At 37.6% G+C, this 25,672-nt stretch overlaps 1 protein-coding gene across 12 annotated transcripts in view; it reads right to left on the bottom strand.

Moving 5' to 3' along the window:
- The window catches only part of LOC136840709 (orphan steroid hormone receptor 2-like), a 369,221-nt gene that overhangs the window by 162,777 nt on the left and 180,772 nt on the right, over positions 1-25,672 (bottom strand). For 2 of the 12 annotated variants that reach the window (XM_067107526.1, XM_067107518.1), the window contains exon 4: positions 14,723-14,782. The exons of the other annotated variants lie outside the window; for them this stretch is intronic. The gene's annotated coding sequence lies outside the window, so the exon portion shown is untranslated. The remainder of the gene's footprint in view (positions 1-14,722; positions 14,783-25,672) is intronic. 12 annotated transcript variants of the gene reach the window in all.

The raw sequence follows: 25,672 nt of genomic DNA, 5'->3' as shown, positions 1-25,672 counted from the left end.
TAACGATGCTTTATCGTGTGTCCGGCAGAGTCTTATCACTCTGAGAAAGCATATTTTATTGCACGATGCTTTATCGTACGTCCGGCACAGTCTCGCAAGGTCCTGCTCCGTCACATGGGGTTATCTCCCGCCTCCTTCATCGCAGAAGCCCGGCTCCGCCCCCCAACCAACTCCGGCCCCCGCCCCACAAACCCCGATGTAAACACGCCTCGCCACATTTCAGTGGCACGTAACGCACGGTTTCGCTGCTAATAACTTAATTTCACCTGTAATTAAGGGGTCCCGTTATTGCATCGCAATTAACCTTTCGACACTGCTGCTGTCATCCTCCTCCTCCTCCTCCTCCTCCTCCTCCTCCTCCTCCTCCTCGTGCATCTTAAAGAGTTCGTGCTCTCAGGAGCTTGAAAAAATAGCCCCTTAATCTCTTAGGTTTATTCTCCGAGGCGTGACTGATTGACTGATTGATTTACGACGGCTAAAACTGGCGTCACAACACCTACTAGGTTACTGACACCGCTTACCTGTCTCATAGATGTCCGAAAACAAAGTCTCTCATTACTTAAGGATTCTCACAAATTCAAAATTCTTTCAATTTTATTGATCATTTTAATCTGTCTATCTCATCTGCTTTAATCTCAACCCCCCATTTTCCCTCCTGGGCCAAGGGCGAGGGGTTCCACTTCCCAACCCCCCACCCCCACCCCCTCCAACCCCTGAAAATAGCCCAGTCCCTTCAATGTGCGATCCCTTCAACCCCACTGTGTCCCAAACCCCTAACAGCTGAGCCTCCGTTACCCGAGGATCAGAGAGAGAAAAGGGTTACAGAACATCTATATAGGAGGGTTAAAAGTGTTGGGGTGGAGGGTGGGGAGGGGAGGAGGAGGAGGAGGAGGTGGAGGAGGAGGAGGAGGAGGACTCCTGGAGGGAATAAGATTGGAAGCGAAAAAGGGTGGTTGAGGGCAAGGCTGAAAAGGGGTGACATACTGTGTTCTCCACGCCCTTAATGCTTCCTCCTCCCCCTTCCTCCTCCTCCCCTCCTCCTCGGACAGTTAAAACCTCTTTCCTGCACGCCCCTATGGATTAAGGGAGCCACACATACACACACACACACATACACAGGACACACGATGCTTGGAGTTTGTGACCAGGTTGGGTGTTACTGAGAAGAAGAAGAGGTCGTTAAGAACGGCTCTCTCTCTCTCTCTACAATAGAGAGAGAGAGAGAGAGAGAGAGAGAGAGAGAGAGAGAGAGAGAGAGAGAGAGAGAGGTGGTCAACTCGACAAGGGGATACTTTAAGACTGCTTAGCGCTCGCTCTGATACTTTCCAGAATGTTCAGAGGAACGGATAATGATTGGCACAAAGTTTTAAAAAAAAAGTAGGTATTTTACGCAAAACACCAAAGGGAAAATGGTATGTTATTAACTGTCGCTTTATAATAATAATAATAATAATAATAATAGTATTAATATAATAATAAATAATAATAATAGATAATCGTAATAGCAGTAAATTCTCTACGTAAACCAAAGGGAAAAATGGTACCTTATTAATTGCTGCTTCTGTTTAATAATAATAATAATAATAATAATAATAATAATAATAATAATAATAATAATAATAATAAAAATTCTCTAATAATAATAATAATAATAATAATAAACTAAAGATGAAACTGACACTTCAATAATTGTTGCTTCTGTTATAATAATAATAATAATAATAATAATAATAATAATAATAATAATAATAATAATAATAAACGAACCGCGTCTGCTACTCCTTACACACAACCAGTGCTGAAATTTCATCAGTTATTTGCAACAACAACAACAACAACAATACCAACAATTAATCAAGCGAAACCAATCAATCAATCAAGTGCAACGCACTAATCAAGCGATTACACCAGCTGGAGAGACTCGTTAAACCAGCCTCTTCAGCGAGAGACAGCGAATAATAATTATTACTGAACACCGAGATCGAACACTCATTTAATGTCCAGCTGGACGCGAGCGCCGATAAATGCTTTCCTCTGTGAATAGAAGGAGGAGGGAGGTTTCTGGACATCTGGTCTCACGTGGGGAGGTTTTTGAAATACGAAAGAAGTCCTTAAAAAAAGAAGAAAAGGATTGAAAATACGATCAGAATTCCAAAAAAAAACAATGAACAGGATTGGAAACCTGCACCTGAGAGATTCTAAAAAAAATAATTTTTCAAAAAAAAAAAAATTAATAAATGAATGCCATAAGTAACATACGAAGGTTTCTGGACACCTGGTCTCACCTGGACAGATTTTGGAAATACGAAAGAATTCCTTAAAAAAGAAATTAAAAAAAAAAGTTAAAATAAACATAAGTAACATAGGAAGGTTTATGACAGAATTCACTTGCAAAAGAAAAAAAAAAAGATCTGAAATAAAAAGAAAAAAATGGAAATACGAGAGATTCCATAAAAAAAAATAATAAAAAAATAAACAAGTAACACAGGAAGGTTTCTAGGCACCTGGTCTCAAGTTGAGAGATTTTGGAAATACGAAAGAATTTCTTAAAAAAAGATAAAAATTTGAAATATGCGAGGTTCTTTACAAAAAATAAAAAATACAAAAATAAACATAAGTAGCTAAGGAAGGTTTCTGGACGAGTGATCTCACGTGGAGATTGAAAATACGAGAGAATCCCTATAAAAAAAAAAAAAAATAAATAAACATAAGTGGAGAGAATTCCTTAAATATAAAGAAACTATTCAAACGATAGCAGCGAAGGAAGGTTTTTCCGAGTACCTGATCTCACGCGGAGAGATCGGAAACGCGAGAGAAATTCACACGAATCTCAAAATACAACCCATCACCTGTCAATCAAGCATAAATTTAAGTAAACTACACGAACACTAGGCTAACTATAATTTGCTTCGATAAGATCTTCATAAGAAAAAGCAACCTAGGCAAGAACAAGCTACAAACGAAAAGAGCAAAAAGGCTTTGAGGAGGACAACGCGTACCTGACTGCACAGGAAGTTTCCATCCAGAGGGAAAGAGAAGCATAGAACTGCGACCAAAATGGCACTAATAAAGTAGGTCAAATTACCCAAATAAGTAAGCTAATTGCAGGACACCAGCAAACATAATAAAAAAATAATCAAACACAAAACGGAAAACGAGGAGCCGTTATAAAGAACTGAAGTGAGTAGGCCGGACGAGTATTGTATGGATGGATGGACTTAGGCCATACATCTCTCTACCAGTCGAGAGAGAGAGAGAGAGAGAGAGAGAGAGAGAGAGAGAGAGAGAGAGAGAGAGAGAGAGAGAGAGAGAGAGGCTGTATAGCTAGCTAGATAGAATTTTTCTATTTTACTGTCTATCTGCAATCCAGTCCCATAGAATGTTTACAGCGGGGATTCAACAGCGCCCCATAGGCCGTGGTTCCTAGCCAGCCCGGGCTCTCTCTCTCTCTCTCTCTCTCTCTCTCTCTCTCTCTCTCTCTCTCTACCGTTCAACCCATAGAAACTCGCCATAGCCGCACCATACATAGGCAGGCTCGCTGTCCACAGCTGCAACATTACGTAGCGTACGGCCAGTCGATAGGACCCCTCTCTCTCTCTCTCTCTCTCTCTCTCTCTCTCTCTCTCTCTCTCTCTCTCTCTCCTGGTGTGAGCGCGCGTGCTTGTGTGTGTGAGTATGCATGACATATTTTATAAAACACGTTTGGCTGAGAATGCAAAACGAACATTAATCAAATTGCCTGCATAATCTGAAGCAGCAAGAAAAACGTTTGCAAGCAAAATGAAAACACGTTTTACGAGATCCAACGGCTCGGTAAAAACAAGGGGACGTACAGTACATACAGGTGTGTGTATATATATATACAATCGCTAATTATCGACACAATCACCTCAAATTCTTCATTTAACAGCGTCATCAAAGGGAACCTTTTTTCCCCCCAGACGAAAACAGAAAGAAGCTACGACACACATGGGGTTTCCAGGACCCCCGAATCTGCAACTAACAACATGTGTTAAGGGGTGAGGTAAGGGGAGAGGAGGAGGAGGAGGAGGGAGGGAGAAGGGGTGAGGGGAGGGGGTGGGGGATATTCCGAGTTTCCATAGAATCTGTATATAGATGGGCCAACAGCAGCCCATAAGAGCGGTCGCACCAGCAAGGAATGATGACCGCTGGCAACATGGGTGAGGGGAACAAAGAGAGAGAGAGAGAGAGAGAGAGAGAGAGAGAGAGAGAGAGAGAGAGAGAGAGAGAGAGAGAGTAAACGAAAGTCAGAAAAGAGAAATACGGGTGATATACATCAGAGGGGAAGTGCAAGGGAGAGAGAGAGAGAGAGAGAGAGAGAGAGAGAGAGAGAGAGAGAGAGAGAGAGAGAGAGAGAGAGAGAGAGAGATGGCTCACGGAAAGGAAAGGACTTTATTATTATATATCCGCGAGAAGGTAAATAGGGACCGACAGGTGCTGGTATGAAGAAGATGCATTTCAGGTGTGATTAAAGTAAAGAAAAAAAATCCTTTAAAAGTGTAGACAGGTATTTCCCACGCTGAAATAATCAGTTATGACATTCAGTGCTACTGTCGCAGTTATATATATATATATATATATATATATATATATATATATATATATATATATATATATATATATATATATATATATATATATATATATATATCAATAAAAAAAAATATGGTCTAACAATCCCTTCATTTTCCATTATCCCAAATCCATCAGGAGTTCGCTCATTCACGTATACTCAAATAACAATGGGGAAGAAGCCGGAGTTTACAAGATACCGTGTAGCAATTGTAATGACATTTACGTAGGCGAGACAGGTAGATCGCTCTCGCAAAGAATAACAGAGCACAAAAGATCAGTACGTTGCGCTTCGGAGAGTTCGGGGATTTTCCTATATATCAGAAATACAGGACATGTCATAAACTGGAGTGGGGCGGAGTTGGTTTTCAAAAGTAGCTGTCCGTACAAAAGAAAGATGCTGGAATCTGCTATCATCAATCAAACCAACAATATGAACCTGTCAGGAGGACATTGGAAATCGGACGACATCGACGCCTTAATCCTCAGACCCCTCCTGAAGAAGATGACCCAACAAACGCGACCGCCAGATCCATCGCCAAACGGGAGCTAATGAGGCCAAAAACCACTAGGGTATTGGTCTCTCTCCTCCTTCTTAGGAAACGGTCGCCGTCATACCATCGGAGCCTTAAGGCCACACATTTATATTTTGTATATATATACCCTTGTAACATTTCTCTGCCCATATTCTACCAGTGAACAGGGGCGCAGAAGCAAGTGCCCGAAATATATGGTTTCAACGTTTAAAAAGTGTTTTTTTTGGGCCTTCTTATATTCATATTACACTGTAGTCTTACAGGAAAAGACATTCATATATATATATATATATATATATATATATATATATATATATATATATATATATATATATATATATATATATATCTATACGAACCTCCTCATAATCTTCACCGAACAGTCAATCTCGTCACAGGTGAATTAAATCCAGAGAGAGAGAGAGAGAGAGAGAGAGAGAGAGAGAGAGAGAGAGAGAGAGAGAGAGAGAGAGAGATTACCGAACCACTGAAAAGGCATTTGCGACAATTAGGGGCAATTTGTAACAGACAACGAGTAACAGAAACATGTTGCTGCTGCGCGTCCGAGCGACAGCGACAGACAGCAGACCTCTCACGTTGACGAGAGTTGAAAAGAAGTCCCATCTTCCAGAGATCCCGATTCACAATAAGTTTTCCTTCCTCCCCGAAATTGCGTGGATGATCGCGTGATAGCTTGAGCAATCTGGTTACCGCGTAATGGGATTACAAACGACTCTAAGTCTGATGGAACTGAATAATAATTGTTATATGGAAATATAAGAAACGATACGAGTTTTCTTAGGAATAATAATAATAATAATAATAATAATAATAATAATAATAATAATAATAATAATAATAATAATAATAAAATAGCATGAATCAATTAAATGGTGAAGAAATCCACATTGGTGTAGGTGTAAATATATATATATATTTATATATATTATATATATATATATATATATAATATATATATATTTATATATATATATATATATTTTACATATACCATTGTGATTTCTTCACCAATAATAATAAATAATAATAATAATAATTGTTAAGTAATCAAAATCGACAATTATATAGTCAGTTGTGTCTTTTACATATTAATTCAATTTAATATATACAGTAATTGTGGATTTTTATTACATAACAGTTTTTCACAAGATTGTGAATTCCTTAATAATAATAATAATAATAATAATAATAATAATAATAATAATAATAATAATAATAATAATAATAATAATTTGGGGATTTTGATTACATAACAGATTTTCAAGAGATTGTGAGTTTCTTAGCAATAATAATAATAATAATAATAATAATAATAATAATAATAATAATAAAATAATAATAATAATAATATTAAAAACTCCCTAATAATACAGCATCAATATTGCATTAAATTAATGTAAGAAATCATAAAAAAATATGAAGTAAAATTGTATTGCATTTACACACGCTCAACTTCCCTTCTCTCTCTCTCTCTCTCTCTCTCTCATGCCGTAACATTTGTGCCTACGGACCCTCAATCGCGCTGACCTTTTCTGGCGAACTTCAAAGGAAAAGGTCACCAAAACCCCCCCGCCCCCCCTTGTAAGCTATCCTTTTCGCCGTATCAAAAGAACCTCCAACGGAAATGGTTTCATTTCGGAGCGGTTCAAATCAGTTCCGATTCCGCTGCTCTCATCCATTTGGCAATCATTCCCCACCCCACGTCTGCTCATCAACTACGCGTAAAACACAAAAACACACACACACACACACACACTCACAAACACTCACGGAGGAGACATACAAGATGATAAACAAGTAAAAAATGCGCCGAAGTTTCTCAGGCGCAATCGAGTTTTCTGTACAGCCGCTACAGCGCGTAATCAAGGCCACCGAAAATAGATCTATCTTTCGGTGGTCTCGGTATAATGCTGTATGAGCCGCGACCCATGAAACTTTAACCACGGCCTGGTGGTGGCATGTACTATATCGCTGCCAGAAGTACGATTATGGATAACTTTGACCTTAAATAAAATGAAAAAAAAACTACTGAGGCTAGAGGGCTGCAATTTGGTATGTTTGATGACCGGAGGGTGGATGATCAACATACCAAATTGCAGTCCTCTAGCCTCAGTAGTTTTTAAGATCTGAGGGTGGACAGAAAAAGTGCGGACAGAAAAAAGTGCGAACAGAAAAAGTGCGGACAGAATAAAGTGCGGACGGACAGACAAAGCCGGCACAATAGTTTCATTTTACAGAAAACTAAAAATGAATACACTCGATACACCTCAAACCGTACAAGATCGTAGTATCACATAACACACTTTTGTCAGATCAAAGGTTTTTAAGATGCGACTCACACACTTTTCCCACCTTTTTAGTTTTCTCATTTTATTCGTAACTGCTCTAGATAAAAAAAAAAGACATTTGGTCTCTCGTTTCGCTATTCTCGACATACGAAATGCACTATTATTATTATTATTATTATTATTATTATTATTATTATTATTATTATTATTATTCAGATGAACCCTATATAAAATATACTACCAAGTCCTGCACTCATTATTATTATTATTATTATTATTATTATTATTATTATTATTATTATTATTATTCAGAAGACGAACCCTATATAAAATATACTACCAAGTCCTGCACTTACTATTATTATTATTATAATTATTATTATTATTAAGACGAACCCTACATAAAATACATTACCAAGTCCTGGACTTATTATTATTATTATTATTATTATTATTCTGAAGGTGAACCCTATTCATATGGAAAAAACCCATTCAAAGGGGCCATTGACTTGAATTTCAAGCTTCCAAAGAGTATTAAGGTGTTCATTAGAAAGAAGTAACAGAAGGTAATGGGAAATACAGAAAGAGATACCACTTACTAAAAAATAAAAAAATAAATAAACAATTACTACAAACGCTTACAAGAGGACAAAAGAATAATCTATACTCACAACCCTTTTACAGACTTTGTGCAAGAACAATACCGATGCGAATAACGGGAAAGCTGACACCTTTGTTCAATTCACAGAGCAGTCCAGTACATAACAGAGAACTTGAATTCCTTATGTGATCCAGAAACATAACCTCAGTTCCAGAGGTCCTTTATTCCTAACACCGTTGGACTGCTGAACATTCCTCCCAGAGGATGTCGTGGAATTGGAACTTCTTCAGAAGTTCAAGCGAAGTTGCAATGCAATTGCATTACTACCCTAATATTCTTCTTCTTGCATTTTGATGCATTTTTATCTATTTATTAATTTTTTTATTAAGTGGGATCTCTTCTTTCGTATTTCCCTTCACTTCCTCTTAATTCTTCCTAATAAACACCAAATTTTTTGGAAGCTTGACTTTCAAGCCAGTGGCCCCTTTGGTGGGCTTGTTCCATATGAATGCGGTTCATGATCTGAATAATAATAATAATAATAATAATAATAATAATAATAATAATAATAATAATAATAATAATAATAAAAGTATCAAGACCTGAAAATCGAAATAAGAAGGATATGGAATATGCCAGTGGAAATTGTACCCATAATCATAGGAACACTAGGCACGATCCCAAGATCCCTGGAAAGGAATCTGGAAAAACTAGATGCCGAAGTAGCTCCAGGACTCATGCAGAAGAGTGTGCTACTAGAAACAGCGCACATAGTGAGAAAAGTGATGGACTCCTGATGAGGAGGCAGGATGCAACCCAACCCGGAATCCCCCCAACACTATAAAAACCACCCAGTCGAATAGGATGACTGTGATAGACAACAAAAAAAAACAATAATAATAATAATAATAATAATAATAATAATAATAAGAAGAAGAAGAAGAAGAAGAAGAAGAAGAAGAAGAAGAAGAAGAAGGAGGAGAAGAAGAAGAAGAAGAAGAAGAATAATAATAACACTCGCTCTTCTCACTACCTTCAATATTATCATCTGCTCACAAAGCGACCAGTCTGGATTGCGTCACCGCCTTGATGTCACAAGATGACTCACGCGCTTCCAGTGCTTATTGTTTAAAATGATTATTTAAATGAGAGGAGAGATTCATTTTGCTTCTAGCAATGAAGGCCACATTATACAACAAGCAAGTCAAATAAAAAAAATTGTTTTGAGGAATGACAAAAGTTTTCCTCTTTTAATTCGTCATTCACCTCCCCACATACGTTCCACAGTGACAGAACGCAACAGTTAAGAGCCACGTTCATCCTTTAATTACACACACACACACACAAACTATACATGCACTCAAAATTCTGTATCTATTATTTCTATCATCTTCCAAACACACTGACACTGAGCACAGACATTCTTCAATTCTGGCTAAAATCAGAAGCCCAAATTACGCATCAAGAATTCAGCGTCCTTCCATCTACCATCAATGGTAAAATACCTTAAAAAGAAAGTAACAAATGCTACACTTAGTGAGTAACTGGTAGTTTCACAAATAATAAATAAAGAACAACGGTCAAAGAACGCACAGCAGAAGTCAACTGGTGTTGGCACAGGTTAAATTTGAACGTAATCCAATCCTTTAGTTAATGCCATTACTATTATAAAATTACCTGGCTGAAATTATTATTATTATTATTATTATTATTATTATCACAAACAAAACGTGCCATGCTAGCAAATCAATGTAAACATCGATAGCAAACCAAACAATGTCAGTGTATAACATACAAGCTATTCTGACTACTGAAACTGCATTGAGTACCTTTAAAATACAGTAACATAATCCGCCGTTGAATTCTGACCGATTCCAAATTCGAGACCCCAGACTGGGAAGCTGTTCTTTGACACTGAAGATGGAATGCAGTGAGCAGTGCTTTCCTGAGATTTCTTTATTAACTAAGGCTACCCTCTCGTAAGAAAACTAGTCTAACAGTGTCTCAATATTCTTCGCATACGGACGAGGTTACATCGGGAATAATTCAAACATCACGAAGTTCTGTTTCATTTAGATTTTACTTAGTGCAAAGTAAAGAGAGGAATACAAGTCTTTTCCTATTTTTTTTTTTGGTTAGCTGTACAGGTACCACACGGATGATTCGTGATTAGCCACCGGGTCAGGAAAAACTTTCCTTTACAGTCAGCTTAAACAGGCACACGAGAGAGAGAGAGAGAGAGAGAGAGAGAGAGAGAGAGAGAGAGAGAGAGAGAGAGAGAGAGAGAGTTTCTACAAAAAAAAAAGGCCATGAAGCGACGATGACTCCAATCCGGCTCTTGAATTCAAATTCAAAAACTGAAATTTTCAGTCAAAATTTTGTTTTAATATTTTTCAAAGAACCAGTGTGTGTGTGTTTGTGCGTGTGTATGTGTGTGCATTAACACACAAACAGCACTGGCTGTCAGCCCCAACCTCCTTAGCCCATAATTTTACGGTTGTAACCCTGACAACAGGTGTTGGTGCGTGTTTGTGTGCAAACCGACAGAGACCGAAGTGGAGGTTAGAGAGTGATTAATCCACTTTGACGAGGTCACCTCCACATGCCATCTCTCTCTCTCTCTCTCTCTCTCTCTCTCTCTCTCTCTCTCTCTCTCTTCCCCGAATCACCACAAACCATCGTTTGCAGAAACCACGAACAAAGACGAGAGGTCTTTAGTCAGAAAACGTTTCCGCTTCCTCGCTAAGGAGAGAACGAGCGAGGTGGCTGGCTATCTGTCTCTCTTCGACACTGTATGAATGTAATTTTTTTTAAACAGGTCTAAATGGAGACGTCGTTTTTCGTTTGTGTATGTTTGAGAGAGAGAGAGAGAGAGAGAGAGAGAGAGAGAGAGAGAGAGAGAGAGAGAGAGAGAGAGAGAGAAACGAAAATAGAAAATTCTAAATGGAGACATCGAGACAGGAGCACGAAGGACGATTACGTACTTCAAGGGCCGTGCCGAGGAAAAAAAAGGGGAAAAATTCATTGAAAAAATTCCTTGATGAAAAAAAATTTCTTGAAAAAAATTCCTTGATAAAAAAATTCCTGATACAAAATTCCCTGATAAAAAAAATTCCTTGAATAAAAAATGAAAAATTCCTTGACGAAAAATTATTCCTTGATGACAAATAATTCCTTGATGAAAAATAATTCCTTGATGAAAAAAATTCCTTGATGAAAAAATAAAAATTCCGTGATGAAAAAAATAAAAATTCCTTGATGAAAAAAAATCCTTGACGAAAAAAAATTCCTTGATGAAAAAATTAAAATTCCTTGATGAAAAAAATGAAAATTCCTTGATGAAAAAAAATTCCTTGATGAAAAAAATTCCTTGAAAAAAAAATAAAAATTCCTTGATGAAAAAAAAAAGAAGAAAATCCTTGATGAAATCCCAATATGGAGGACGTTGATCACCATCACCCAAGTCAAGGTTCTCTGCCCGTCCTTATGCAAAAAATCTATAATAACAAATGACGTCAAACCACGGCCCAACTTTGGTCGATAGTTCACATCTTCTCTCTCTCTCTCTCTCTCTCTCTCTCTCTCTCTCTCTCTCTCTCTCTCTCTCTCTCTCCTTCCTTAATCGATACACCCATAATTAGTGTCATCGAGGCTAATTTCTAAAGAAAGGTAACGCCAAAAATATCATCCTAGTTAACAGTGCATGCAAAATGGTTCATCAACCATTTGAATTATTATTATTATTATTATTATTATTATTATTATTATTATTATTATTATTATTATTCAGAAGATGAACCCTATTCATATGGAACAAGCCCACCACAGGGGCCACTGACTTGAAATTCAGGCTTCCAAAGAACATGGTAAAGTATTATTATTATTATTATTATTATTATTATTATTATTATTATTATTATTATTATTATTATTATTATTATTATTATTATTATTATTATTATTATTACCATTATTATTTATCAGAAGATGAACCCTATTCATACGGAACAAGCCCACCAAAGGGGCCACTGACTGGAAATTCAAGCTTCCAAAAAATATGACTGGAAATTCAAGCTTCCAAAAAATATTATGATGTTCATTAGGAAGAAGTAAAGAGGAAGTAAAGGGAAATACAGAAAGAAGAGATACCACTTATTAAAAAAAAGAAGAAAATAAATAAAAAAAATAGATAAAACTATATTAGAATGGCGAAAGAATCCACCACGGACGACCTTATAGTGGCATCGTTTTTTTTTTATATAACGGTCCATCATACATTCACATACACTCTTTCTCTCTCTCCTTCCTTTACGACGTGTCACGTGACCATAGGTACAGAAATGAGGGTGGGGAGGGGAGAAGTTCCTGGGGCTAGCTGCATCAGGTGTTTTACCAGTTGCTAAACTGGGGCCCCTAAAAAAAAAAAAAAAAAGTCGCACCTAAAATAAATCATCACGAGCGATAAACATAATTTTTCGGTTTCAAGTTCTAAAATATGAAGTTATTCGATTTATGAAATCCTTAATGGAAAAAACGTGGACATTTACACCTTTCAGGTCAGCTGACCTTTGCACAGATGGTGACAAATGGGAATAAGCTAAATAATGCAGTAGATGCACTGCTAACGAAAAAAGGAGATGTTGTAGTTATATAAATAGGAATAAATAAGGAGATGAAATACCCAGTCCTCTCTGGGAGGTAACCGGTTATTATTTTACTATTAATAATATTCAGATTGTGAACCCTATTCTTAAATTCAGAAGATGAAACCTATTCATAAGTAACAAGCCCACCACAGGGGCCACTGACTTTGAATTCAAGCTTCCGAAGAATATGGTATTATTATTATTATTATTATTATTATTATTATTATTATTATTATTATTCAGAAGATGAAACCCATTCACATGGAACAAACCCACCACGGGGGCCACTGACTTTGAATTCAAGCTTCCAAAGAATATGATGTCATTATTATTATTATTATTATTCAGAAGCTGTATCCTATTCATAAAGAACAAGCCCACTACATGGGCCACTGACCTGGAATTTAAGCTTCCAAAGAATATGGTATTATTATTATTATTATTATTATTATTATTATTATTATTATTATTATTATTATAATCAGAAGATGAACCCTATTCATATGGAACAAGCCCACCACAGGGGCCACTGACCTGAAATTCAAGCTTCCAAAGAATATTAAGGTCTTCATTACGAAGAAGTAAGAGGAAGTTAACTTTTCAGGAGCTGAGAAGACCACGCCAAAGAAAATGCCAACTCTGATGTGGGCACGCTACTACTGCCCGAGTCCTTATAGGAAAAGAATTTCCTCCCGACCAAGTTTGTAACTATTCCCGTCGACGGGACGTATTGTTGATGGCGATCTAAAACATGACGCAATAACGGCTTTCGGTTGCTGCGGGAAAATCTGATTGTAATGAAAGCTCTTTATTAACGTTTGAGCCTTGACATAGTGTAACCACAAGCTGTGATTGTTATGCCCAGGGGATGTCAGGGGATACAGTCGGACCTTACGAACTTCATGCGTGTGAGTGAATACAAAAACGCTCTCTCTCTCTCTCTCTCTCTCTCTCTCTCTCTCTCTCTCTCTCTCTCTCTCTCTCTCTTTATATATATATATATATATATAAACTGTATATATATATATATATAAACTATATGTGTAATTCTTTATTCATTATACATGTATAAGGAGGAATTCTCTCTCTCTCTCTCTCTCTCTCTCTCTCTCTCTCTCTCTCTCTCTCTCTCTCTCTCTCTCTCTCTCTCTCTCTCACACACACATATACATATATATATATATATATATATATATATATATATATATATATATATATATATATATATATATATATATATATATATATAAACTATATATAGTGAAATTCTTTATTCATTATACATATATACACCTCTCTCTCTCTCTCTCTCTCTCTCTCTCTCTCTCTCTCTCTCTCTCTCTCTCTCTCTATATATATATATATATATATATAAAATATATATATATATATATATATATATATACAAAATCAGTCAAAATCTAAAACATAAAACTGAACCTACAAAAAAAAAAAAAAAAAAAAAAAAAAAAACACCTCAAGCCAGCCTCCGAGGAATACACACACGCACACATCAGCGGCAGCGGCTGGCCTCAAATTGAAGAGGCAAGTTCACGACGGTCTTAACGCGAGGTCACGATATCGTGGAATAGGTCAGCGATACCCAACTCGCCTTGACCATCAGGGCTACCACTTTCCGAAAGATGTGAGAGATTTCCATGAGGTTGGAGGAGTGGGGTGGGGGTGGGGGGTTGGAAGGGTGGTTTTGCCGATGGAATATGGTGCTGGGTGAAATGTGAAAGGAGGTACAAGAAGGGGGAGGAGGAGGAGGAGGAGGAGGAGGAGGAGGAGGAGGAGGAGGAGGAGGAGGAGGAGGGGGGGAGGAGGAGGAGGGGATAGTAGGAAGGTAAAGAAGAAGCGACTCAGGTGTTTCCTGTCATCTTTACCTAACTTTATTAATTAAAATTCTTTAGCTCCTTTTTATTATTTTCCAGCGACTAAATAAATCTCAGTGGTAAAAAAAGGTAATCTGATTTTCTAAATAAGTTTGAAAGGAGTAGATTTCTCTAAAACTGATTGCATTGCATTACTTTTTACCTTTGCTTCTGCCAAACCTTGTACTGACAACTGGATCACGAATAAGCAGGGATGGCTCACCTGAAAAAAAAATCACACGTATATAAGAAAAAGTATAACAGAGGCTATAACCTTATATATGTGTGTATGTATATAATACATACACACATGCATATATATATATATAAAAATACAACACACAATATACATATACATATACATTTTATATATATATATATATATATATATATATATATATATATATATATATATATATATATATATATATATATATATATATATATATATTTATTACACATCACCGTGATTCATATACAAGCATTAAGCTACAAACGTCCTTTAATATCCAATTCGCTCTACCTCTGGAATAATATATTTTATATATATATATATATATATATATATATATACATATATATATATATATATATATATATATATATATATCACTGATTACAAAAACATCCTGTTAACAATCCCAATTGAATGATGACTTAATTACAAAATATCACTTACGAGTTCAACATTTTTCCTGTCATGCGCATAACATTCAATCAGAAACTGTGTGTCAGAAATAAAATATTAGATATAACGAATATTCCTATGTAAATCTGGACTTTATTATCCTAAACGGCTTTATTTAATTTACCGCTCTTTCGACCTCAAACTGAGCGCTGCAGAGAAGGAATTTGCAGCTTTTGCAGATAAGTTCAGGTACGGTATGCCTGGTATGCCACACATTCTTCATTTGCTCTGCACACACACACACACACACACACTCACACATTGTACCATAGTATCTCTGTGTGTGTGTGTGTGTGTGTGTGTGTGTGTGTGTGTGTGTGTGTGTGTGTGTGTGTGTGTGTGTGAGAGAGAGAGAGAAACTTGTGTACTTAAAAGAGAATCTGCTTTTGTTTTTCGCATATTTGAGAGAGAGAGAGAGAGAGAGAGAGAGAGAGAGAGAGAGAGAGAGAGAGAGAGAGAGAGACTTGTGTACTTAAAAGAGAATCTGTTTTTGTTTGGGTGCATGTCTGAGAGAGAGAGAGAGAGAGAGAGAGAGAGAGAGAGACCCTGGCAGAGAGAGAAAAGTTCTCTCGCAAAATCTCTCCACGACAAAAAGGGGAGAACTCGGCGGCGTGAGATTTCAAAGTAACTACACCCACGGTACAACAACACTCGAATCAGGAAGTGCGTAGCCTCAACGAGAGAGAGAGAGAGAGAGAGAGAGAGAGAGAGAGAGAGAGAGAGAAATGTACAAATACACAGGGGTAATTCTGACTTGGCGAAGTTAGTTTTAAATACCCTTTTCCGCCCTGGTGATCACTAGTATTTTCTTATTCTACCAGGGAAAAAAATATCATTATGACATAAAAAAAATTCCCTACAAAATATTACAATTTTAGAAATGTAGTGGGAAGTATATACATCCGAATGTCAATAGCTGACAAACTTATTCAAATATTTTATCATATAGGGCGCCATGTAAGAAGCGGAAAGCCATTTGATCTTGATGAATTACAAGCAAGATGTAACCACCAAATACTTTACATGGATCAATTATTTTTGACGGGACAGGTACGCTAGTTAGTTTTCTGTACAAGAAAACTATTGTGCCGGCTTTCTCTGTCCGTCCGCCCTTTATCCTGTCCGCTCTCAGATCTTAAAAACTACCGAGGCTAGAGGGCTGCAAATTGCTATGTTGATAATCCACCCTCCAATCATCAAACATACCAAATTGCAGCCCTCTAGCCTCAGTAGTTTTTTTTTATTTTGAAGTTAAAGTTTGCCATAATCGTACTTCTGGCAACGATATAGGATAGGCCACTGAAAGATAGATCTGTTTTCTGTGGCCTTGATTATACGCAGCAACGGCTGTACAGCAAACTCTATTGCGCCAAAGAATACGAAAACACCTTACAGAACTGAACCCATTATTAGCATATATATGTAAAAACACAAAAGTATCCAGTATCAAATAACTATATGTAAAATATAAACATGCATATGAAATGCCAACCAAAAAAATAAGGTTTAGTATAAAAAAATTATTACAAAATCAGAACGGTTAATGAAAACTGCTGCATCTGAACACATCAAAATCCATCTCACAAGGAAACAGTTATCAAATCACTTCTCAGGAGGAACACAGAAGGAATATCTATTCAATTACCCCAGTTATTGGTTCCTGCCTAAAAAATCACTGCCATTTTCGTCAATCAATTTTTACGTACAAGCGCCATTCGTGTTTATTCCACCTCAGTGGCAGAACATACGCGTCTTATTCTTGTAGGTGAAGATAACAGCAGAAATTAGAGAAAGTTTTCAGAAAAAAAGACGAACCTTACGAAGAAAGACTCAGCTTCTCATCAGTCGTATGCAATAAGTAATAAATGGAATGGAATGGAACACAGAAATTAGGCTAAAGGCCAAGCATTGGGACCTATGAGGTCATTCAGAGCTGAAAGGGAAATTGACAGTAAAAGGTGTGAAAGTAAGATGGAAGAAAGATAATATGAAAGGAGGTACAGTAAAGGGAACGAAAGGGGTTGCAGCTAGGGGCCTTAGGAAGGCACGCTGCAAAGAACCATAAGCAATGCCTACAGTGCACCGCATGAGGTGCACTGACGGCGCTAACCCCTTACGGGACTTTAAGTAATAGAGAAAATGCAGTTAGGAGATATTTTAAACCAATCATGAAAGGCGAACCATGCCAAATAATGAGCATGCTATGGATGGGAGGAAAATTAATGAAATGCAATGCTAGGTAGATGAACATTATTCATATGGAACAAGCCCACCAAAGGGGCCACTGACTTGAAATTCAAGCTTCCAAAGAACATTATGGTGTTCATTAGGAAGAAGTAACAGAAGGTAATTGGAAATACAGAAATTATTATTATTATTATTATTATTATTATTATTATTATTATTATTCAGAAGATGAACCCTATTCATATGGAACAAGCCCACCACCACAGACCACTGACTTGTAATTCAAGCTTCCAAAGAATATGGTGTTCATTTGAAAGTAACAGAAGGTAATTGGAAATACAGAATGTATTGTTATTATTATTATTATTATTATTATTATTATTATTATTATTATTATTATTATTCAGAAGATGAACCCTATTCATATGGAACAACCCCACCACCACAGAACATGACAAATTCAAGCTTCCAAAGAATATGGTTCATTTGAAAGTAACAGAAGGTAATTGGAAATACAGAATGTATTGTTATTATTATTATTATTATTATTATTCAGAACATGAACCCTATTTAACATGGAACAACCCCACCACCACAACAGGGGGCCACTGACTTGAAATTCAACCGTCCACTGGGAAGATCAACTATACAAATATACGAACGAATCCTTACATACTACAAAGCAAGACAAATTCCTCTAAGTAGATCCTAGCTGCTGTCCTGAGATGGCGTTCTTGAAAGCGCACCACGAGACACAACCGAGAGGCAAAAGAGAAAGAAGGCGAGGCCGAGACAAAGACAGGTTAATGTCTCGGAGGGAATTAACCGATTCAATTAAGAGCCGGGAATGAGGACGGTGGTCACAAGGCGAGGCGGGAGTGTATAAAGCTCGTAAACAAAAAAACAAAAATGAAAACAAAAATAAAAGAGAAAATCAGGTAGGCAATTAATTCTTTTCGATTTTATTCTTCTCCCTCTGGGGTTTCTGATGTTCGTGTTTCACATAATCATCTGATGTGTGTGTGTGTGTGTATATATACATACTGATATATACATATTATATAAATAAATAAATATATATAGATATATATATATTTATATATATATGTATATATATATATATATATATATATATATATATATATATATATATATATATATATATATATAGAGAGAGAGAGAGAGAGAGAGAGAGAGAGAGAGAGAGAGAGACCCATTGACGAAGCACTGGTTAGAACCACCAAAATGTCCTTGACATGTATTCCAACTTGTCTGCGATGTCCTTGTGTACAGTTGGCGACACGTCTTGATGACATTTTGAGCTGCAACCGGTTGAGCTTGTCACTCACATAATATCATTTACACCTCTCAGTGGATTACACAGACTAAATCAAAACTAGGAGATTTTCCGTTCACTAAACAATGCATTCCAATGTCATTAATTCACAGAGAAACTTCATTATTCAACAAGGTGAGTTCATTTTTGTGAACTGATAGTTTTAGGTAATCTGCAAATAGAATGGAATATAGGGTTTAGGCCAAAGGCCAAGCACTGGGACCTATGGTAATTCAGCAAAGAAAATGGGAGTGGGTAAAAAGGTTGCTGGCATTATCAATTAGGAAGGATGGAAAACAAGATTTATATATTATTTCAACCTCATTATTCCTCCGATAACACTTGGGTGTTTGTTTATCAAAATAAGGGCAAAACCAAAGGTCAACAACCATTATTCCTCCGATAACACTCTGTCAATAAAGACCAACAGATGTTTTTTCCTGTTGTTTTATAAGTATTATTATTTTTCCTGACTATCGTACCCGAAAATGGATTCTTCTTATTATAAATACGAAGGCATAAAAGGGGGACGCTGTTACTCCTGTCAAAATTTACCGTTTATTGAAATCTAGTCACATATTGTGAAGCGAGGATATTTCAATTCCCCTTTAGTTTCCTTAAAAGAAAACTATTGCGCCGGCTTTGTCTGTCCGTCCGCACTTTTTCTGTCCGCCCTCAGATCTTAAAAACCACTAAGGCTAGAGGGCTGCAAATTGGTATGTTGATCATCCACCCTCCCATCATTAAACATACCAAATTGCAGCCCTCTAGCCTCCTCAGTAGTTTTTATTTTATTTAAGGTTACAATCAGCCATAATCGTGCGTCTGGCAACGACATACGATAGGCCACCACCGGGCCGTTTTTAAAGTTTCATGGGCGGCGGCTCATACAGCATTATGCCGAGACCACCTAAAGATGGGATCTATTTTCGGCGTTGTTGCCATTTCACGAATGCCAGTGTTGCCGTTTCACGAATGTCAGTGTTGCCATTTCACCAATGTCAGTGTTGCTATTTCAAGAATATTGCCATTTCACGCATGTCAGCGTTGCCATTTCACGAATGTCAGCGTTGCCGTTTCACGAATGTCAGCGTTGCCATTTCGCAAATGTCAGCGTTGCCATTTCGCGAATGTCAGTGTTGCCGTTTCACGAATGTCAGTGTTGCCGTTTCACGAATGTCAGTGTTGCCGTTTCACGAACGTCAGTTAAGGAGATAATTCAATGTACATAACTGGGGCTCCAACATAAAATGACGCAATATTTCTAAACTTACATTACACTGGAAGGGTTAATGTTCCCTTACCTCAAAGCATAAAGAGAGAGAGAGAGAGAGAGAGAGAGAGAGAGAGAGAGAGAGAGAGAGAAACCATCATTATAATCGGATTTTTTGCAATTGCCAGATCAATTAAAATTTCGCTGTACGGAGGAAAACGCAGCTTCCCTCAGAGGACACATTTTTCGTCATCCGTTCGCCTACACAACCCTTCCACTACGAGACGCAACGAACCTTGTTATGACAAATATTGTTTATCTTCGGAGTTCCTTTCCCACGGCTCGCTTCCAATGTTTATGGAACAGTTTCTTTCGTTTTAACAAAGAGAGGGGCCTTTCGTCTTGGGAAAGTGCCTTCGTTCGAAGAAATTCTTCCTCTGTCACACAAATATTTCTGATGTGCCTCCTGTCTTTTCTGAGAGAGAGAGAGAGAGAGAGAGAGAGAGAGAGAGAGAGAGAGAGAGAGAGAGAGAGAGTTTGCAGGATGATCAGAGAGAGAGAGAGAGAGAGAGAATAGAATATCAATATTGACAGCCAACGAATCTGAACAAAAGGACCCAATGATCGCATCCTACAGAGAAGATGAAATGACAAAAGAGCCGATAAATGGGAGAGAAAAAAGATTGGATATGCTTCAATGAATAATAACAAAGACAAAAAAAAAAATTCAAAAGAAAGATATTAAGGAGCTCACTCTCAAACCCTTCACAAAGGCAGGGGGGTCTGCCCATCCTGTCAAACTCTTCTTCCATACTTTCACTTTCTACTTTCTCTTCGTTGCATGTTATAACCCTTTCTTTCCCAAATTCTCTCTATCCACCCTGGGCCTTGCCACGAGTTCACGGAGACAGAGAAACGAGAAATTTAAATCCTTCGCAGAAGCAAGGGGGTCTACCCCCTTACATTAAACTCTTATTCCGTGCTTTCATTCTCTCCTTTCCCCAAATTCTCCCTACCGCCTTGCCACGAGTTGGCAGCAACAGAGAACGAACAGCGGTAGAGGCGCGGTGTCGTTTACACAAAGGCTGCTGCTAGTGGTGGTGCTAGTGGTGGTGCTAGTGGTGCTGCTGCTCTACAATTTGACCTCTGACCTTACGACCAGATATCCTAATTCACCTGACCTGGCGTCCTTGGTGGCTCTCTGAAGGGCAAACAAGGCGGGTACAAGTGGGTGGAGTGAGCGAGCGCCGCGTTTTTTGAGGAAGTCGCAAAATGCCACAATTAAAAATGTGTTCTTGGACTTAAAGAGATTAATTCTTAAAAAGGTTACTTTTATTATACAAAAAAGGGTACAATACTCATCTATACGAAGAGAGAGAGAGAGAGAGAGAGAGAGAGAGAGAGAGAGAGAGAGAGAGAGAGAGAGAGAGAGAGAGAGAGAGAATAACTGAAGGGAAAACTAAAATCAAACTTAAAGGGGAGATTAATTCTTAAAAAGGTTACTTTGATTATACAAAAAAAAGGGTATAATACGCATCTATACATACAATACAGAGAGAGAGAGAGAGAGAGAGAGAGAGAGAGAGAGAGAGAGAGAGAGAGAGAGAGAGAGAGAGAGAGAACAGAAAACTAAAGCAAACTCAAAGAGGAGTTTAATTGTTAAAAATTATACTTTGATTACATAAGACAGGGTATAATAAGAATAATAAGCACCTATAGAGAGAGAGAGAGAGAGAGAGAGAGAGAGAGAGAGAGAGAGAGAGAGAGAGAGAGAGAGAGAGCATTTGAGCAAATAAAGGCAACAGAAGACAAAAGATTCCACAGCACAATTTTAACATCACGGCGCCACTTTAGTAATACATTGAAACAATATTCCCTGATATATAACGAATCCCACCCCCTTCCCCGTCTCTCTCTCTCTCTCTCTCTCTCTCTCTCTCTCTCTCTCTCTCTCTCTCTCTCTCATCCTATGAAGCTCTAGCGCCAACTTGGCTCGCCAGATTTCCCGTAGGGGGAGGTCTCCGTGCAAAGCACAGGGGGTCAACCAAATGTCAAAGGGGGGCGGTGCACCCCTCGACCTTTACCGTGACCGATCAAAGGGTATCGGGGGAGGGGGGAGGGGGAAGAGGAGGAGGGGAGCGACGGTGGCAGAGCAGGACGCAGTTGGAGATTTGAGAGGAGGGGTAGGGGAGGGGAAAGGGAGGATTACCGATGATGGTGGAGGGGATTGAGATAGGGGAGGAGGAAGGGGGAGGGGGAGGGAGGGGGGGGGAGATTACAGATGAGGGTGGGTGGTTTAGCGGGGGAGGAGGAAAGGTTGTGCAGTGCTAAGCGACTGCCGATGACAGAGTAGACAAATAGTGAAGTAAATTGGGAAAACAAACAGTAGACGAAGATTAAGGCTGCGTTCCTCAAGTGCCGAAACTACACAACATTAAATATAAAAAAATTAAAAATGCGCCGAAGAAAAGTCCTCTGTACAGTGTATGATGCTGTATGAGCCGTGACCCACGAAGCTTTCAGCCTAGGACCGGTGGTGGCCTTTCCTACAGCGTCGCCAGACGCACGATTATGGCTAACTTTAACCTTAAATCAAATAAAAACTACTAAGGCTAGAGGACTGCAATTTGGTATGTTTGATGATTGGAGGGTGGATGATCGACATACCAATTTGCAGCCCTCTAGCCTCGGTAGTTTTTAAGATCTGAGGGCGGACAGACAAAGTCGTCACAAGTTTTCTTTGACAGAAAACAGAACATGAATGAATATGCTGTTTCAAAAATGGCATCCCATTACATTACCGTACAAGATAACGGGGAAGTTCAACTGATTTCAAATCGAATGGGGAACAGCCTACCCATTACGCTCAAAAGCGTCACGCATTATGGCTTCGAAGAACTGAGTAAAAGCGCTACGTGTGAGTAATGCTAATGAACGGTGCGTCATCCACAGCATTCAAGAAGAGAGCAATGAACCTGATACCTGAGTGTAATGAATTAAAAAAAAGTATTAAAAATAGCGATGATGAATCATAAAAACCATTTAACTATTTAAAAAATTCATTTTATAAGTCATAATTCATATGAAATGACATTAGGACGTCAATACATCCCATATTAGTTCTGAGTTCAAATGTAGATTATTTTTTTGGCATTTGGCCTGACACGTGGTATTTTTTATTTGATAATACTGTACATATTGAAAAGCTTATTCATAACGTTTCATCGCAACTCGAAATATATGCATATATATATATATATATATATATATATATATATCATATATATATATATATTTTAGTTTCTGTTTAGCGGAAGTTTGCATTGCAACTCAATGTCATAATTTCTCAAGAGATTTTGCTCATTTCTGGTGATAGCATCAATCAGTACTAACACCGATTCATCATCACCATCATCATTACACTATTACGATCTTTCCTAGATAATGACCCCCAAGGGTTTTCGAGGGTCGTTATCTAGAACTAATATCTCTTGGGGGTCATGATCTTTATGATATTTATAGGGATCATTCCTAGATAGTGACCCCCAAAGGGTTTTCGGTGGTCGTTCTCTAGGACTAATATTTCTTGGAGGTCATGATCTTTATATTTGCAGGGATCTTTCCTAGATAGTGACCCCTCAAGGGTTTTTGGGGTCGTTATCTAGAACTAATACTTCTTGGAGTCATGATCTCTATGATATTCACAGGGATCTTTCCTAGATAGTGACCCCCAAGAGTTTTCGGGGTCGTTATCTATGACTAATATTTCCTGGGGGGTCATTATCTTTATGATGTTTACAGGGGTCTTTCCTAGATAGTGTGGATACATGGATACATACCGGGTTAAAAATTTTTACCCGGGGGGGGGGAGGGGTACTATCTAGGAAAGATCCCACTATTATCATCAAAATTCAAAAATGCAACTTGGTGACGCCATTGAGGCAGACAAAATCAAGAATACCATGACAGCACAATCTTGCCCAGATGTTAACTGAACAGATTCTCCCAATTTCTCCTTTCTTAATGAAATTATTGGATTCCCCTTTTCATTCCCCGCTGCCGACACTTGTAAGTAATCGTAATTAGCCAATCAATGGAATATGGTCTTTTGCAAACTCCTTTAAAATACTGTCCACAAATATTCCTGTCATCATTATGGCACTGAAATGCGTCACAAATATTAATCGAATATTTGATACACAAACTCTCTCTCTCTCTCTCTCTCTCTCTCTCTCTCTCTCTCTCTCTCTCTTCTATTAAAGCAACAAAGTTAAGGCTCTCTCTCTCTCTCTCTCTCTCTCTCTCTCTCTCTCTCTCTCTCTCTCTCTCTCTCTCTCTCTCTCTCTCTTTAAAAACAACAAAGTTAAGTCTTTGAATATTTTCTCCTCTCGATTTTCTTAATATGGAAATTAATAACCAAGGAAATTGGCATTATTATTATTATTATTATTATTATTATTATTATTATTATTATTATTATTATTATTATTATTATTATCACATTAACGTTCACATTTGAGAATGAATGAATTTAATGAAACAAAAAAGTTATTTAAAAAAAATTACAAAATGTGGCAAAACGTCAGTACAAGAAAGAAAACTGAACCATCATAAACATCATTAATATTCACAACGACCAAAAAATAATGTAATATCTCGATAATTTTTTTTTTTTTTTTTTTTTTAGATTCCCCGAGTCAGAGCAAGACACAACGAGCTACCTGCGTCTGAACGACTGCGAATTGATACATCCTTCCAAATATGGTGCCACAGAGCGGATGAATAACGGAGGTATAAAAAGAAATAGTTTTTTTTTTTTTTTTGGGAAATGGAAATGCTTTGCAAAAAGACTTAAACGTGAACAGATTCAGATTTGAACAGACTCAAACTTGAACAGACTCAAGTTTGTGTAGATTCAAACTTGAAAAGGTTCAAACTTGAAAAGAGACAAACTTGAACAGACTCAAACCTGAACAGATCAAACTTGAACAGACTCAAAAACTGAACACACTCAAACTTGATCAGAATCAAACTTGAAAAGACAAACTGGAACAGATTCAAACTTGAAAAGAGCCAAACTTGTACAGTCACAAACTTGAAAAGACTCAAACCTGACCGGACTGAAACCTGAACTGACTCAAAGACTGAACAGAATCAAACTTGATCAGACTCAAAATTGAACTGACTCAAACTTGAAAAGACTCAGGCTTGAAAAGACTCAGACTTAAAAAGATTCAAACTTGAGATAACCCAAACTTGAAAAGAGATAAACTTAAACAGTCTCAAACTTGAACAGACTCAAACTCAGACTTGAAAAGACTGAAACTCGGGAAGACTCACAACGGCAAGGGCTTGTCTTAACAAGAACCCACATCTGCTCAATTTCGCTGCCTTCAAAATCGAAAGCTATTGAATATATAATATATATATATACTGTATGTATATATATGTGTGTGTGTGTGTGTGTGTGTGTGCGTGTGTGTATACATACATACAGGCTACAAGCTCGACATATCTCGTTGTATAAAGAAGTTCACGTTTAAGAATTCGACCTATTCAAGATAATACACCCGTTTCGCAGCCTAGACAAGTCAGTCATCAGGAAAAAAAAAAACAAATAACGGACTCAAGTCCCAGAGGAAATTACAATTCACTGATAAAATCGCACACACGTCATTGAATACAATCC

The sequence above is a fragment of the Macrobrachium rosenbergii genome, chromosome 8 (genome assembly GCF_040412425.1).
Source record: "Macrobrachium rosenbergii isolate ZJJX-2024 chromosome 8, ASM4041242v1, whole genome shotgun sequence".
NCBI lineage: Eukaryota > Metazoa > Arthropoda > Malacostraca > Decapoda > Palaemonidae > Macrobrachium > Macrobrachium rosenbergii.
The sequence above is the reverse complement of the archived record's forward strand: the minus strand, read 5'-3'. Positions and strand labels throughout refer to the sequence as shown.